The following is a 16,906-nucleotide window of genomic DNA, read 5'->3' on the forward strand; positions in this document are numbered from 1 at the left end:
ACATTACACCCTATCGAGTTACATTGAAAGCAGGAGTGGTACTACCACGAATGCGACAATACAAGTTACCGCATGATGCTGTAGTGGCTTTGTTGAAAATCATTGATGAGCTAATTGCCCAGGGAGTAGTTGTAGAAACAGACTCCAATGTATGTAATTCACCGATAATTCCGATTCTTAAACGAACTGATCCTACTGCTCCACCAGTATACCGATTGGTTATTGATTTGCGTGAACTAAACAAGTGTATTGTACCACAATTCCCCGTGGTCCCTGATATATCATCATTGTTGACAGCAATTGATTCCGAAGCAACATTTTTTACTGTAATTGATCTCAAGAATGCCTTTTTCAGCGTCCCAATAGATCCGGAAAGCCAATACTTGTTCGGATTCAGTTTAAATGGGCGCAGCTTTAAATTCTCACGCGCTCCCCAAGGATTTACAGAAAGCCCCAGCATCTACAGCCAAGCACTGAAACGAGAACTTGACAGTATCCACATGCCAGTCAATACTGCACTGCTTCAATATGTCGATGATCTGCTGATCACCGCGAGAAGCGAGCCAGAATGTGAAAAAGCTTCTCTGACAGTTTTACATTTCCTAGCCGACAAGGGGCACAAGGTGTCCCCTTCTAAGCTGCAATTCTGTGTTCAGCGAGTTATTTATCTTGGTCACTCGCTGTCCAAGGAGGGAAGGCAGCTTACACCAGATCGCATCCAGTTAATTGCTAACATGTCAATACCCCAGACACAAAAGGAGGTGCGGGCTTTCATAGGCCTCACTTCATATTGTAGGCAGTGGATCCCTCAGTACGCATTTCTAGCAAAACCACTCATTCAGTTAACCACACAGGAGGCAGCCACATCGACTGTTCTCCCTTGGACTCAGGAACATACACAAGCTTTTGAAAGCCTAAAGGAAGCTTTATGTCAAGCACCTGTTTTAGCAACACCATGTTATAGCAAACATTTTACACTCTTTGTTACAGAACGCGAAGGTACTGCCTTGTCAGTACTCACTCAGGATCAAGCAGGATCACGCAAGCCATGTGCTTATTTTTCCAGTACATTAGATCCCGTAGCTCAGGCTTTGCCTGCATGCCTGAAATCAGTGGCAGCGACAGCTTTAGCAATCAGACAAAGCGATGCCATAGTATTAGGACACCCATTGACAGTTCAAGTACCACATGCAGTAGAGGTTCTTGTGAACCGAACACAAACACAACACTTGACCATAGCAAGACTTACCGGTTATGAACTGACATTGTTTCAACCACACATAGAGATCCGACGGTGTAATACATTGAATCCTGCTACACTATTACCTGTAATTGGAACAGACCCACTAGCTCATGATTGTGTTGAAATCATTGAAATAAAGACGAAACCTAGACAAGACTTGACAGACGTTCCATTGTTAGATCCAGACCTGACGTTGTATGTAGACGGATCATGCATGAGAACAAGTAAAGGAGATTTAGTGGCCGCGTATGCAGTCACAACAGACACTGAAGTTATTGAGACACATTGTATAGATACTCTGTCAGCCCAAGCAGCAGAACTTATTGCTCTAACACAAGCCTGTATTCAAGCCACAAATAAGAAAGTTAATATATACACTGACTCACGTTATGCATTCGGAGTTGTACACGACTTCGGCGTGCTGTGGCGAGAGAGAGGTTATTTAACTTCCCATGGTGCCCACATTCAGCACGGACCCCTCATTCATGCCTTGTTAGACGCAATACATCTACCCACTGCTATATCGATTATGAAATGTAAAGCACACACGAAGGTTACTGATACCATTTCTCAAGGCAATGATTTAGCTGACAGAACAGCTAAACAGACTGCTCAGAATCGCACATTAGACATGACAAAGCCAATAGTTCAGACCCCAACACAGTGTATGGCGATTAAGGATCCCACACTTGACGTAATTGACATACAGACACATGCCACAGCAGAAGAAATAAAGAAGTGGACTGAACTAGGAGGGATCCAGACAGATCAAGGATGGATGACGAAGGAGAAATCTGTATGGTTTCTCCCTGATTCCATGGTTCAAGCCATTATAGCTACAGTTCACAGTCCAGCACATTTAGGAGAGAAGGCTATGCTAGACAGTATTCAGCACATTTGGTTCAACAAACATTTACGAGCAGCAGCTAAACAAAAAGTTCGTACCTGTATGATATGTTGTCAGTTTAATCCAGGAAAGAGTGTTCCCGTAGAGCAGGGTGGATTTCAGCCTCCTGACCATCCTTTTGAAGTCCTCCAGATGGATTATATTCAGATGGAACGTTGTCGAGGATTCAAATATGTCCTCGTAGTTGTCTGCGCTCTCTCCCGTTGGACAGAGGCGTATCCCGTATCAGATTACACTGCCCCGACTACTGCCAAGCAGCTAGTTCGAGAATTCTTCCCACGGTACGGTTTACCACGTGTTGTATATTCAGATAACGGTCAGCCTTTCTCATCCGAATTAATGAAACATGTCTCACTCTTGTTGGGATATCAGTGGAAATTCCACTGTGTCCGACACCCCGAGGCAGCAGGTCTCGTAGAAAGACATAACCAGACACTGAAAATCAGACTGTCCAAAATATGTAGAGAGAAAGGTGTCGACTGGATAGTAGCATTACCAGTTGCACTCTTTTACATGAGAATGGTAGCACACTCTAGAACAGGGCTATCCCCGTATGAGGTGATCTTTGGTAGACCACCGAATATGTGGGGGACGCCTATACCACGTAAAATAACTGATGTTGACTGTAATATGCTGACAGATTACCTGGCTTCCTTGATGTCTGCACTACAATCTTCTCGTTCACAGGTAGCTGCAGCCTTTCCCGACAACACTGAGGCGAAACCCCATGACGTTGTTCCGGGTAATCTTGTCTTTGTGAGAAATTTCGACAGGAAGAGTCAATTGGAGCCCAGGTGGAAAGCACCCAAGTTGGTCCTGTTGACCACAAGAACAGCCGTGAAGATCGAGGGACGAAAAGGGTGGATTCATTCCAGTCACGTAAAAAAATTTCATGGACTACCTTCAGATATAGACACTGTGCCCTGCACTCCCTCACAGACTGATTCAAAACTTCCTTTTGTTGAACAGAATGACTCTCAGTGCTATAAACAGAAACTCAGGTCCAGATCTAAACTGTCGGACGATTTGATTGTTTAAGTCCTCTCCAAGGTGAAGCGGTTGAATCTGTCCCGACATGTATCCCTTAGGTCTGAATCATGTAGAGTCCAGAATCATAATGAAACGACATGCTTATTGTAAATTACTGCGTAACCACTGTATTGTGACTTTATTAATTTTGTCTTCCTTGAGTTTTTTAATAGTTACTGCAAGTATATTGTTGCATATGTATTATCCTGTTTCTAAACGTGTTTTCAATATAACTGATGAACATTCTTTTAGTGACCTACCGCCACATGAATTATCCTATAGACTTGCGCTGCGCAATAACACATTCATTAGTATGTTACATCATTCTCATCAGACTAGTAATGCGACCAATTGTTGGGTGTGTGGCCGACTCCCTCCCTATCAGAATAACAAAGGAGTTCTGCCTTTCTTTCCACATCCGTTCACACACAATGGCTCCTGTGGAGCATGGTTTAGTTTATTAAATTCCATAGACCCAGACACAGCAGTTTATCAACAACATTGGATATGGGGAAATCTGAATCTAGTTTTATTCAAAGTCTGTCACCCTAATAAGGAGGGTCACCTCAGTAGAACAGGAACTGATTTAGAAAATGAAGTGTATAAATTAGGTAATTTTACACCTAATCTTATGATTCTGAATGTCAAATCCGAAGTTGAACTAATTCTGCCCACTATGTCAGTATTTCCAGTTAAGGGTGAATTATGTGTAAGAAAAGTTGGTTCCATACATATGGGCCATAGCCAATGCGTTACTACAGTAGAATATAGTGATCAAGGTAAATCTTCATTTAGAGCTTCTCGCCATTCTTACTTCATATGTGGTCAGACGGCATATATGCGTCTGCCTCTAGATTGGGATGGTACCTGTTACATCGCATTCCTTTTGCCACCTGTTTTCCTAGCTCCTCCTGATTATTATCGAAATGTTCATTTAGTACACAATAGAGAGCAAAGAGATCTCCCAGTTGTCGATTATACTGAGACATCATGGGACAAGTATGTAGATTTCAATAAAGGTATCTTTCCCTATATAGGTACAATATCAAATAGTAAGCTGATACGCAGACTCACCAAGACTCTTGAAGCTGTAGTAAACGAGACTATAGCCGCCCTAGGCAATCTGACAGAGGAACAATCAGTGATGAGAATTGTTGTTCTCCTGAATCGTCTTGTCCTTGACGTCATCCTGGCCGATAGGGGCGGAGCTTGCAGGGTCATCGGATCCAGCTGCTGTATATTCATACCAAAAAATTCGCCATCTGTATATAAAGCTATAACACGCCTTCATAAGATTGTAAGCCAGATACACGAGAATCCAGGCACTTGGACGTGGTCCGGGTGGTTTTGGAGTGTGATATCAGCCTGGGGATGGAGAGTTCTATCCTTCCTAGGTATTGGCCTTCTTATGCTATTCAGTTGTTGTTTATGCCTACAATGTGGACCAGCGATTTGTGGTCTGTGTGCCACATCATGCATTCCACATCAAGGTTTTCGTTCAAGATCCCGGAAGAAGAAAGAAGAAGAAATGATGCTCCATGAGCAAATCGAAGGAATGATGAAGATTGATGTCTCGTGAAGGGCAAGAAGGGGACAAGGAGGGAATGTGGAAATGTGGATTTTCCTGATCAGTTATGTCCCCTATCTTGGACCCCAACGGTTTTATATGCATGTTACAAGTACATGTATGTTCTCTCCAGTTCCAGTTTCTAAGACGCAAACATATGTGTGTCTACCGTCAACATGTTCTCTGTCAGATCCGCCATCAATGGGCTGGATATTCGATTCCTAAGTATGAAAGGCCACCGACTTTATATGGCTAAGTTACTCCATTTTTACAGTTCAGGCGAGTAGGCCCGATTCTGCCCTCAAAGCCTTTCCCTGCTCTCTGTCTCTGACAGCTTCAGCTTGAGCTCGCATCTGTATCCATGAACTTTGTCCTACTCCCTGTGCAGCTAACGGTGCCTGCCTCGGCCAGTTTTCGCCTGTCTGCCAAGAAGTTGTATTTCACCTTCGAATTATCTATTCTGCTCTCCAGCCGATGCATTCCTGTCCAGTGATTTAGGTAAACATTTCCTTTAGCTCACAAGCAGAGGACTCAGCCTTTCCGTCCTCCTGCAAGTGATTCATAGCCCTGTTGCCATGGAAAGTTTTCTGCCCCTCGCATCTCATATAGACACTTAGACGCTTGTACACGCACACAGTCAGTATAGAATAGATTCTGTCCGAGAGTCCTTCCTTGTGGATAACATAGTTCTTTAAACATAGGATGTTAGATATGATTTGGGATTAGGTTGACTTGACCCCAGACTTCTCGTCTCCACATGTAGAGCTAAATGTCAAGTCCCCTTCACCCCCTAGTTGCACGTCAATTACACGTCATGCTGCCGCGCGCGCATCTATGCCAAGTATTATCTTATAGATCCACCTATGCCTGATAATTCTAACCAATCATGTTTCTTTTATTCCTTATTACGCCTAGTTTCGATTATGTCACTGTCATGTCACTTTTCTTATCAAATGTTACGCCTTCTACATTCGTTTCATTGTAATGTACTTATTATAAAAATACATGTCTGTTAATAAATTATTGTACTTCACTTCCTGAACCTTCGTGGTGACGGAACCTGAGGGCCGCGACTCGAGTCGGCCATTTTGAATGGAATAAAGCCCATTAGAAACCTCTTATACCACGGATTCTGCCTCTTGTTATTTTGAGCTATTTTACTTTAATTTAAGATTCCGCATGAAATTCAGTCCGGTAATATTTATTTTATTTACCACAGTGGGCTAAAGAACGGTGATGGATCAAACCCAGATCTGTTGTCTGGGTGTGAGTGTTTGATTGGTTCTGATGCTCCGTCCATCACCACCCCCTTTTGTACCGCTTTGTTCGCCAGAAGTTGGCAGGGTATGCTCAGACGTGAGTCCCTTGCTCACTTTGCCACTGGATTCAAGCAAGCCTGGCTGAAGACGGCTGAAATGCCAGAAACCGGTCCTAGGAAGCTTGTTTCCGGTCCAGGGAAGGCATACCTTGGCAGTTCGGGCTGGACTGTTCCCATGAGGCACAGGGTCAGACTGATTTGCACATAGCCATGTCTGAACTGGGGTGGCAGAGTGGGCTAAAGAACGGTGATGGATCAAACCCAGATCTGTTGACTGGGTGTGAGTGTTTGATTGGTTCTTATGCTCCGTCCATCACCACCCTCTTTTGTACCGCTTTGTTCGCCATAAGTTGGCAGGGTATGCTCAGACGTGAGTCCCTTGCTCACTTTGCCACTGGATTCAAGCAAGCCTGGCTGAAGACGGCTGAAATGCCAGAAACCGGTCCTAGGAAGCTTGTTTCCGGTCCAGGGAAGGCATGGCTTGGCAGTTCGGACTGGACTGTTCCCATGAGGCACAGGGTGAGACTGATTTGCACATGGCCATGTCTGAACTGGGGTGGCAGAGTGGGCTAAAGTACGGTGATGGATCAAACCCAGATCTGTTGACTGGGTGTGAGTGTTTGATTGGTTCTGATGCTCCGTCCATCACCACCCCCTTTTGTACCGCTTTGTTCGCCATAAGTTGGCAGGGTATGCTCAGACGTGTGTCCCTTGCTCACTTTGCCACTGGATTCAAGCAAGCCTGGCTGAAGACGGCTGAAATGCCAGAAACCGGTCCTAGGAAGCTTGTTTCCGGTCCAGGGAAGGCATAGCTTGGCAGTTCGGGCTGGACTGTTCCCATGAGGCACAGGGTCAGACTGATTTGCACATAGCCATGTCTGAACTGGGGTGGCAGAGTGGGCTAAAGAACGGTGATGGATCAAACCCAGATCTGTTGACTGGGTGTGAGTGTTTGATTGGTTCTTATGCTCCGTCCATCACCACCCTCTTTTGTACCGCTTTGTTCGCCATAAGTTGGCAGGGTATGCTCAGACGTGAGTCCCTTGCTCACTTTGCCACTGGATTCAAGCAAGCCTGGCTGAAGGTGGCTGAAATGCCAGAAACCGGTCCTAGGTAGCTTGTTTCCGGTCCAGGGAAGGCATGGCTTGGCAGTTCGGACTGGACTGTTCCCATGAGGCACAGGGTGAGACTGATTTGCACATGGCCATGTCTGAACTGGGGTGGCAGAGTGGGCTAAAGTACGGTGATGGATCAAACCCAGATCTGTTGACTGGGTGTGAGTGTTTGATTGGTTCTGATGCTCCGTCCATCACCACCCCCTTTTGTACCGCTTTGTTCGCCATAAGTTGGCAGGGTATGCTCAGACGTGAGTCCCTTGCTCACTTTGCCACTAGATTCAAGCAAGCCTGGCTGAAGACGGCTGACATACCAGAAACCGGTCCTAGGAAGCTTGTTTCCGGTCCAGGGAAGGCATGGCTTGGCAGTTCAGGCTGGACTGTTCCCATGAGGCACAGGGTCAGACTGATTTGCATATGGCCATGTCTGAACTGGGGTGGCAGAGTGGGCTAAAGCACGGTGATGGATCAAACCCAGATCTGTTGACTGGGTGTGAGTGTTTGATTGGTTCTGATGCTCCGTCCATCACCACCCCCTTTTGTACCTCTTTGTTCGCCATAAGTTGGCAGGGTATGCTCAGACGTTAGTCCCTTGCTCACTTTGCCACTGGATTCAAGCAAGCCTGGCTGAAGACGGCTGAAATGCCAGAAACCGGTCCTAGGAAGCTTGTTTCCGGTCCAGGGAAGGCATGGCTTGGCAGTTTGGGCTGCACTGTTCCCATGAGTCACAGGGTCAGACTGATTTGCATATGGCCATGTCTGAACTGGGGTGGCAGAGTGGGCTAAAGAACGGTGATGGATCAAACCCAGATCTGTGTACTGGGTGTGAGTGTTTGATTGGTTCTGATGTTCCGTCCATCACCACCCCTTTTGTACCGCTTTGTTCGCCATAAGTTGGCAGGGTATGCTCAGACGTGAGTCCCTTGCTCACTTTGCCACTGGATTCAAGCAAGCCTGGCTGAAGACGGCTGAAATGCCAGAAACTGGTCCTAGGAAGCTTGTTTCCGGTCCAGGGAAGGCATGGCTTGGCAGTTCGGGCTGGACTGTTCCCATGAGGCACAGGGTCAGACTGATTTGCATATGGCCATGTCTGAACTGGGGTGGCAGAGTGGGCTAAAGAACGGTGATGGATCAAACCCAGATCTGTTGACTGGGTGTGAGTGTTTGATTGGTTCTGAGTCTCCGTCCATCACCACCCCCTTTTGTACCGCTTTGTTCGCCATAAGTTGGCAGGGTATGCTCAGATGTGAGTCCCTTGCTCACTTTGCCACTGGATTCAAGCAAGCCTGGCTGAAGATGGCTGAAATGCCAGAAACTGGTCCTAGGAAGCTTGTTTCCGGTCCAGGGAAGGCATGGCTTGGCAGTTCGGGCTGGACTGTTCCCATGAGGCACAGGGTCAGACTGATTTGCATATGGCCATGTCTGAACTGGGGTGGCAGAGTGGGCTAAAGAACGGTGATGGATCAAACCCAGATCTGTTGACTGGGTGTGAGTGTTTGATTGGTTCTGATGCTCCGTCCATCACCACCCCCTTTTGTACCGTACCTATTCCCTGGCTACATGGTGTACCATACTAGGGACTGATAAGGGTACCCCAGTATTCAATCTGGAGTGTACCTAAAGTACATGCAATCAATTTAGAGGAAAATCAGATAGACTGGGCTCCTGAATAGCAGGATCCCAGTCAGTCTAGGTCGAAAACAGTGATATGTCAGCAAAAAGTAGCGGTAACTATAAGAAGCAGATCCTTTTCTCCTACACTTAGCGATCCTGATGTGGTGCTGAGTGATGCTGTGGTGGCGCTTAGTGATGCTGAGGTGGCGCTGAGTGATGCTGTGGTAGCACAAAGTGATGCTGGGGTGTGCTGAGTGATCCTGTGGTGACGTTAAATTACGCGGTGCTTGCGCTGAGTGACGCTCAGGTGGTACTGAGGTGGCCGTGAGTGATGCTGTGGTAGCTCTGCGGTGATGCTGAGTTGGAGGTGCTGCACTGATGCTGGGGTATTGATGAGCTGATAGTATCTAATAGATACTGGAAAAGCCCTTGTGGAGTTCAGGAGTTTAAGCCATGGCAATGATTAGCGCAGCACTACCTTGAAGCAGTTTTGTATAAAGACAGAAACAAGGGTATTTAATCGAAGACATGGTTCTAGTCTTTTTAAATTAATGGCTTCCAAAAACAGTAAGAGATGCACGGATATAATCAACCTTGTAATTCTACCAAAAGATGAACTTCGGTGCATTAGAAACATCATTAGTCAGTCATGACACAGCAAACAATACTATCAGGGGTGGATTGTGCAGCACAGCATCACACCCTCGTCCCATTCTAAGCCTCGTCTTTGTTCAGTGCCAGACCTGAACTGAACCACTGGTGAACTGGGGAAGCACACAAGTGTGCACAGTAACACGGATATAAGCACCTCGTCAGTCCGCGGTAGAGGGTACCAACACCTTTATGGGTTTTCACTGATGTTCCGCTCTACCTTTGTGCAAGTAGGTTTGATACTGATCCCCTTATTAAAGCACTGAAATGCAGTTAGGACAACACAAGCAAAGAGAGACAAAACACACAACTCTTCCCAACACTTTCACTTTTCACAATCACATCAATTTTGAAGAACGTCATCCTTTAACCCTGCGGATAACCTTCCTAGAAACTTGAAATAGTTTCACTTCATAGAGCCAGCTCAGTATGATGTGGCAAAAATGAACCCCATTTGTAATTTGCCCTGGACACCAAGGGTTAGGCAAGTCATGTAAATGACATTAGCGACCTTAGCCTGCATCCTAGTGTGTGTTCTGCACCTAGCTGTGTCTCTGTAAAGTGTTCGCCTCATGCATTCATGGGCAGGGAGAAATCCTCAGTGACTCCTACCCCCTTGCAAAGTGGTAATCATCCCTCGGGATCAGCGCAAAACAACCTCGGGCTCTGCAGTGTGGACACCTTGTGAGATAGTCACGACCAGGAAACAACAGTGCTTGAGGGAAACTAAACGTGCACATTTTTGGGAAGTGCAAGTTCATGTACTGCCCCTAAAAAGTGAAGCAGGCAAGGGGACAACGTCAGCCACTGCGCGTCACTGCATATTCTCAATAAAGCGAGATTTATAGGCCTGTTCTAACTCACGCTGGTAATGGAAAGGCAGAAATAACACACCAGACTGTAGGTAGGGACTGCGTCTGCCTGCACACTGCTGCTCACTCCCGCAGCAATATTCCCTAGGAGTGAACTTTTCAGAAAAGTTGGGACACTCACCCACCAGTAGCCTTTTGCAGGCTACCATTGTTAAATGGAAGATAATTAAGCCAATCCAAAGTATGAGAGGAGTCAAACCCCACAAAGTACAGACAACAGATCGCCTTACAGCACAAGTGCTGTAGGCTTGACCTAAACATGAACGTTAATAGTTTTGGCGGCTACTCCAGGGCTGGATAGATGGGCTCACACAATGTGATCAGCACATATCTAGTATCACAAAAACAAGATCTATTTGTTATTCCTTTCTTAAACTGTATGAAGATGTTTATTGATGCAATGTGGAACACTGCATGGTTTTCTGATGTGAATGGTTTCACTGGTGTGCACCATGTGGAATGTCTCATTCCTACCTAAATCACCTTATTTCCCTCTGGTGCATTTCCAGCACTACGGAGCGCTTTAATTTTCGCTGCTCCAGCACCCCTTTCTTGATGTTAAATACCTTTGAGTCGGCTGACAACTTGGCACACACTTTGACCCTACTGAAATACTACCTGGAGGTCGCTAACGCAATTACACGCAGTATTGCTCCAACAATTACTCCTAATGTAGAGCACTCTATTTTGAAGCGGAGATTATGCATGTTATACCTTCATGGCCACCTCACCAGGTTAGGGTGCAAGCACTCTTTCAGGTTCTTTGAAACGAACATGGTATTTTGTAAATATGAATGTTTTGTTGTTCCCCCTTTAATTTGCATTATGAAATTTACAAGTGCAATAAGGGATCCAACTACTCGTTTTTCTCATGTATGTTCCACAAATACAAATTGTGTAGGAGAGTAGAATGTCTCATACCTAATAAGTCACTTTCTCTGAGCAATAACTTTGATATATCCAAGTGAAATGTCTTCACAGCCTTTTAGTTAGCCAGTTAGTTGTTCTTGACCTCGATGTATAGAGTAGCCTTAACATGTCGTCTTGACATTGTAAGTCTCATGTTTATGTGATATGATATTTGTAAATAATTGAGCTCTGTTTAGATATACTTTTGCAGAAGAGATGGGATCTATGATAAAGTTTGCCTCGGAGGTATGTTACCAAGGCCATATGGATGGTATGGCAAGTAACTATTTCCTTATTTAAAAAAATCATAATATGAGCACATTCCTAGTACTAACCATAACAACTCTGCTTTAAATACTGACACACTCCATCAAGCCAATGGTCCATTACCGCCAATCGTTCCCTATTTTCCCTTCTTTCGTTTGTGCACTCATATTTGCCTTTTTTGCCCTTTTCGGTTTTACTATCCTCACCATTTTCCAGGCCAGTCTTCACCATTCACGTTAATAATCAGAAACACTTTAAAAAAGCTATAAATTGACTGCCTTTTAAGAAGCCTCTGTGCATTCGTGTTATTAAGGCCCTAGATAGGCCTACTAGAATTGTCTTATTGTCAAGGGCTTTTTATGATAAGTTGCCCATACTATTGTTTTGTGATATGTGTAAATATATTGTGATATGTGTAAATGTATTGTTCTTTTCTTGGATGTTTTAATATCCGAATAAAGATATGAATAATCAGAAAAGTTTTGGAGCACCTATTTACTTTACTCTGCCAGCACCTATGAACAGAGGTTTCTCTTCCCCCCCTTCCCCCCTCCCTCCCTTACCTCCTCCTGGTTCCACCCATCCTTACCGCATGAACTTTCGCATGCTGTAACAACACATGATGGATTAACCAAGGGATAAATCCTGGTATTTTAAAAGACAAGAAACTTTTGCACATGGAGATACGGGTCCAAACAAGACTTATGAACAGGGAGTCTTCTTGCTCTCTCCGTCTCTCGATGCCGGTCTCTCACTGCCACCTCTGTCTTTGTCTCTCTCCAGGGGTGAAGCAAGGGTGTCTTATTTTTACCGCGTCCAGACCCAGAGGCGCAACTAGAGCCAAATTTCGGGGGGGGGGGGGGGGGGGGGGGCTGAATCTTTTAAGCCATAGGCAGAGTGGAGCTGCAGGGGCTCTTAAAAGGGGTGAAACACCAGCGAGGCCTCATTAACATTCAAATGGTCTTTTAAAGACCTGTGAAGTGCTCGGGTGCGGCTGTGTATGCGCCGGGAAGCTGTCTCATCCCGGGCTGCCACACACGACGGGGGGGGGGCTGAAGCCCTGTGAGTCCAATGGGTGTTGCGCGCCTGTCCAGACCTCTTATTGTTTTTTCTAATGTAATAGCGTTTTGGGCCTCACAAGGACTGGGAAAGCGCTATAAAAATGACAACATAACTATCTTGCTCAATTACATTTTAAAACAAAGTGAAACAATATGCTAATGAGGCCGTTCATATTTTTTCATTTTTGTAGTTTAACAAAGCAGGAATTGGACCGAAAGGTACATGATCACCAGTTGCATTAGAGACGGACATATTCAAAGCGGTTTGGACGGCCTGAAACGTACAATAGCCCCAGCATAAATGACTGCTTAGAGAATCGTGTCCTGAGGCTGCAGCAGCCGGGGCAACAGAGCACGAAGGGGGAGGGGGGCGCTATTGCCCATTTAGCCAAATGGGCGTTGGTGCATCAATCAAGTAGCCACCAATGAGAGTGTGAAGGCTTACAAAGATTATACCCGCCTCCCCGCCCCATTGGAAGCGGTTGAATCCTCAGGTGTAGGGAGTCTACTAATAGATGAAGGTATGGCCCCGCCCCCCCACTAGTCAGAGTTGAGAATGCTGAGTCCACCCTCGGTGTGCGTTAGACAATGGATATTCGAGCGTTTTTCAACTCAGTGACATGGGTGAAAGAAAACGTCTCGACTGCCGAGTAAGTTAAAGAGTATTTGCCTCGGCTCTCATTTGTGCCCCATTCCGAGATTCCCTGCATGCCATGCCTGGGACCTCCTCGGGAGTCCCCACGTCCAGCTTCTGGCTATTTCGGCCGCGGGTCACCTCTCAGTTCCCCCGCCGGCAGAGGCGCAACTAGAGTGAAATATCAAGGGAGGGGGGGGGGGGGGGGGGGGATACTCGGGTGCGGCTGTCTGTGTGGCCGGGCGGCTGTCTCAGCCCCGGCTGGGGAAACGACCACTACAAAGCATGCGTAGTTACAGGAAAAGCCTTTACCACGCATGCCTTTACTACGAGATTCGTAGTAAAGGCATGTGTGCTAAAGGTAAAAGGAAAAAACGGGGGGTTCCCCCCGGCAGAGGCGCAACTAGAGTGAAATATCAAGGGGGGGGGGTGGAGATACAGGGGCTCCAAGAAGGAGTGAAAGGACAACAAAGCCTCCTTTAAAAGTAAACGGTCGTGAAGTACTGGGGTGCGGCTGTCTGTGTGGCCGGGCGGCTGTCAGCCCCGGCTGGGGAAACGACCACTACAAAGCATGCGTAGTTACAGGAAAAGCCTTTACCACGCATGCCTTTACTACGAGATTCGTAGTAAAGGCATGTGTGTTAAAGGTAAAAGGAAACAAGCATTTGCAATGCAATAGGTCTCGCATTTACGCGAGTTTGAGCTATTGACATTGCAAATAACAATGCCTTTTAGTTTTGTTTTAGTTTTAAAAACATAAATAAAAGACATTGACATTTACAATGCAAATAGCTTAAACTCGTGTAACTGCGAGACCTATTGCATTGCAAATGCTGGTTTATTTTTGCTGACGCAGAACAATATCGTTAAAAAGCAGTGGCAAAACCAAATGCTCAGGTGGTGCCACTAAAAAGCAAGAATTATTGGCTTTGCCATTCGTGGTTTCATGCGGGAACAGAGTGCTTCACAAGGGGAAATTGTCCCATATAAAGGAAATAAATAAGACAAATATGCAAATTTACATTACCCCTCCTTACCCGTGCAATGGCAATTTATTTTCTCCCTACACAGTGCTCATTTGTAAACAGTACGTGGATCTGCTTATGTTTTTTACGAAGTAGGCATACTGGTGAAACTGAAGGAGGATTTTGGCACGGTGACACTTGGGGGGGGGGGGGGCACAAACACTTTTGAGAATCGAGTCCATCCAATCCCTTCATTTTCTGGGGGGGGGGGGTTTGGGTCAACTTTGTATTTTTTGCCCCGTTTATATTGGTTTACTGGCTGCGTACCAGTTACTAATTCACTGACATTCCACTCTTTAACAGTCCTCGGATATCACCACGTCACTGATGGAAAACGTTTTAAAAGTTTTAATAAAATACGAATACACAAAGGTAGCAAGAGGATATCCCGGTATGCAGATCACGTGGTATTTGTTGAAATGTCCTATTTACTTTGGTGTTTCGTGAACGCACCACGCTTTACAGCATCTTTAGAGCACTCGGATATATGGACTAGTCACTATGCCAGGGCCTCTCAACTGAATGGCGCCATCTTATTTGCCCGCCTCACCATTCTAGGCACTTATAGCAAGAAAGAGGAGGTCGAAGTGAAGAAAAAGAGAGTGGAACACACACTCTGGGAAGGGACAAAAAAGGAGAGTGAGTGAGGGAGGAAGGAGGAGGAGAGACAGAAACAAGAGAGGGAATGAAGGCGACTGACAGAAAAAGGGTGTGAGTAGGAAAAGTGAGAAAAAGAAACTGAGTAAGCGGAGACGGAGTGAGGGAGACTGAGCAACCAATAAGAAAACACATAATATTTGCAGATGGGAAGATTGTGAGCTGGAAGAGTGACAGAGAGAAGAGGGGGTGAGAGGAACAAGAGAACGATAAAGTAGAGTAACGTGGAGGGGTGGAGAGAATATTGGCAAGAAGAGGGTGGGAGAAATAAAAAGGATAAATATGGAGCCAACAAGAGAGGGGTGAGGAGGGAGAGAACTTGGGACGGCAGAGGGGTGGATATATGTGGCATATATGTGTGTCACACAGTGTTACCATGTGAGTTGGAGGTCTGAAACGGGGCGAATCAGTGGGAAATATTCTAAAGCTCGGCAAGTGGAAAATTACAACTCAGCTGAGTGCCTTTTCTCATTGTGCTCTCAGTCTCAGGAGCTACAAGCCACAACGGTAACTACAGCAGCGTTAGGGAATCGAAGTGCAGAAAGATGGGAACACGGTGGAGGGCAGGGGCGGTGAGGAGGTGCGTGTTGTGCTCTGCGTTTGCAGGTCTGATTGGTAAATACAGCAATTAAGCTGATTTAGACCCTGGGGGATGGGTGCTGTAAATGAAGTCTGCTGCTCCGTGGAGTTGTTTTTTAAAGAGACATTGCTGCGGTTAAAAACAAGTATTAGGGTCTAAAATGGAAAGTTGAAATGCTTGTACTCCGACTACTCCGATACTCCACACAAAGTGATATATGATATGTTAACGTTGAATACGGGGCAGTGGGTTACACAGTAGTATCTTGCAAACAACCCAACGACAATGACTAATTCAATAAAGAAGAGGACACAACCTGTAATTGAAATCCTAATACGAGTCAGGCACCTCTCACTGTGTGTGCACATTCACTTGTCGGTTGTGTTCTATTTATTGCACTATTGCTGTTCACATGGGAAGTGAAAAAGTTTCAGGCAAACACAGGAACAAAAAGAAACAAGCAGGAAGGGGGTGGCAAATGGTGGAATAACGCTTTCGAGCAAAAGTGAAAGTGATCGCGATCACATCAAAGCGGCCGTGCGGCCGGCGAAAGTGAAAGCAAACGAGTGCTTTCAGGCCTCCAAATGGTGCGCGCGCCTGGCCGACGCACATGCACTGTATTTGGAGGCCTGAAAAGCCACTGTTTGCACTTCCAAAACTCGCTTACTATAAGTCTCGCCAGAGCAGCGCTAAAGCGCTGTCTCAGACGAGACCTAAAAAACGGGGGGTTCCCCGGCAGAGGCGCAATTAGAGTGAAATATCAAGGGGTGTGGAGATACAGGGGCTCCAAGAAGGAGTGAAAGGACAACAAAGCCTCCTTTAAAAGTAAACGGTCGTGAAGTACTCGGGAGCGGCTGTCTGTGTGGCCGGGTGGCTGTCTCAGCCCCGGCTGGGGAAACGACCACTGCAAAGCATGCGTAGTTACAGGAAAAGCCTTTACCACGCATGCCTTTACTACGAGATTCGTAGTAAAGGCATGTGTGCTAAAGGTAAAAGGAAAAAAACGCCCCCCCCCCAAAAAAAGCGTGGGATTAAAAAAGGGGCCTGCCCCCCCAAAAATATTAAAAAAGCACGTTTCCGTCATTTAAAAGGAGATGTGGAAGCAATCGGCGTGGTTAGGGGAAACGGAAGGACACTTCCGCTTAACGACGTGCAACTTCACCAAAGAAGATGGAGGAGAGGCAGGCATTTCGGGCGGGGCTGAAAAAGATTTGGGGGGGGGGCTAAGTCTTCCAGCCATAGGCAGAGTGGCTGTAAGAAGGGGCGAAACCGCAACAAAAGCCTCATTAACATGTAAATGGTCTTTTAAAGACCTGTGAAGTACTCGGGTCTGTCTGCAATTAGACGGACACCAGCCCGAGAGGTTGTCTCAGCCGGGCTGACACACATGAGGGGGGGGGGGGGGCTGAAGCCCGGTGAGCTCACTGGGTGTTGCGCGCCTGAGGAGAGGTAAGGGG

Source organism: Triturus cristatus, chromosome 10 (genome assembly GCF_964204655.1).
Source record: "Triturus cristatus chromosome 10, aTriCri1.1, whole genome shotgun sequence".
In the NCBI taxonomy this organism is placed as follows: Eukaryota; Metazoa; Chordata; class Amphibia; order Caudata; family Salamandridae; genus Triturus; species Triturus cristatus.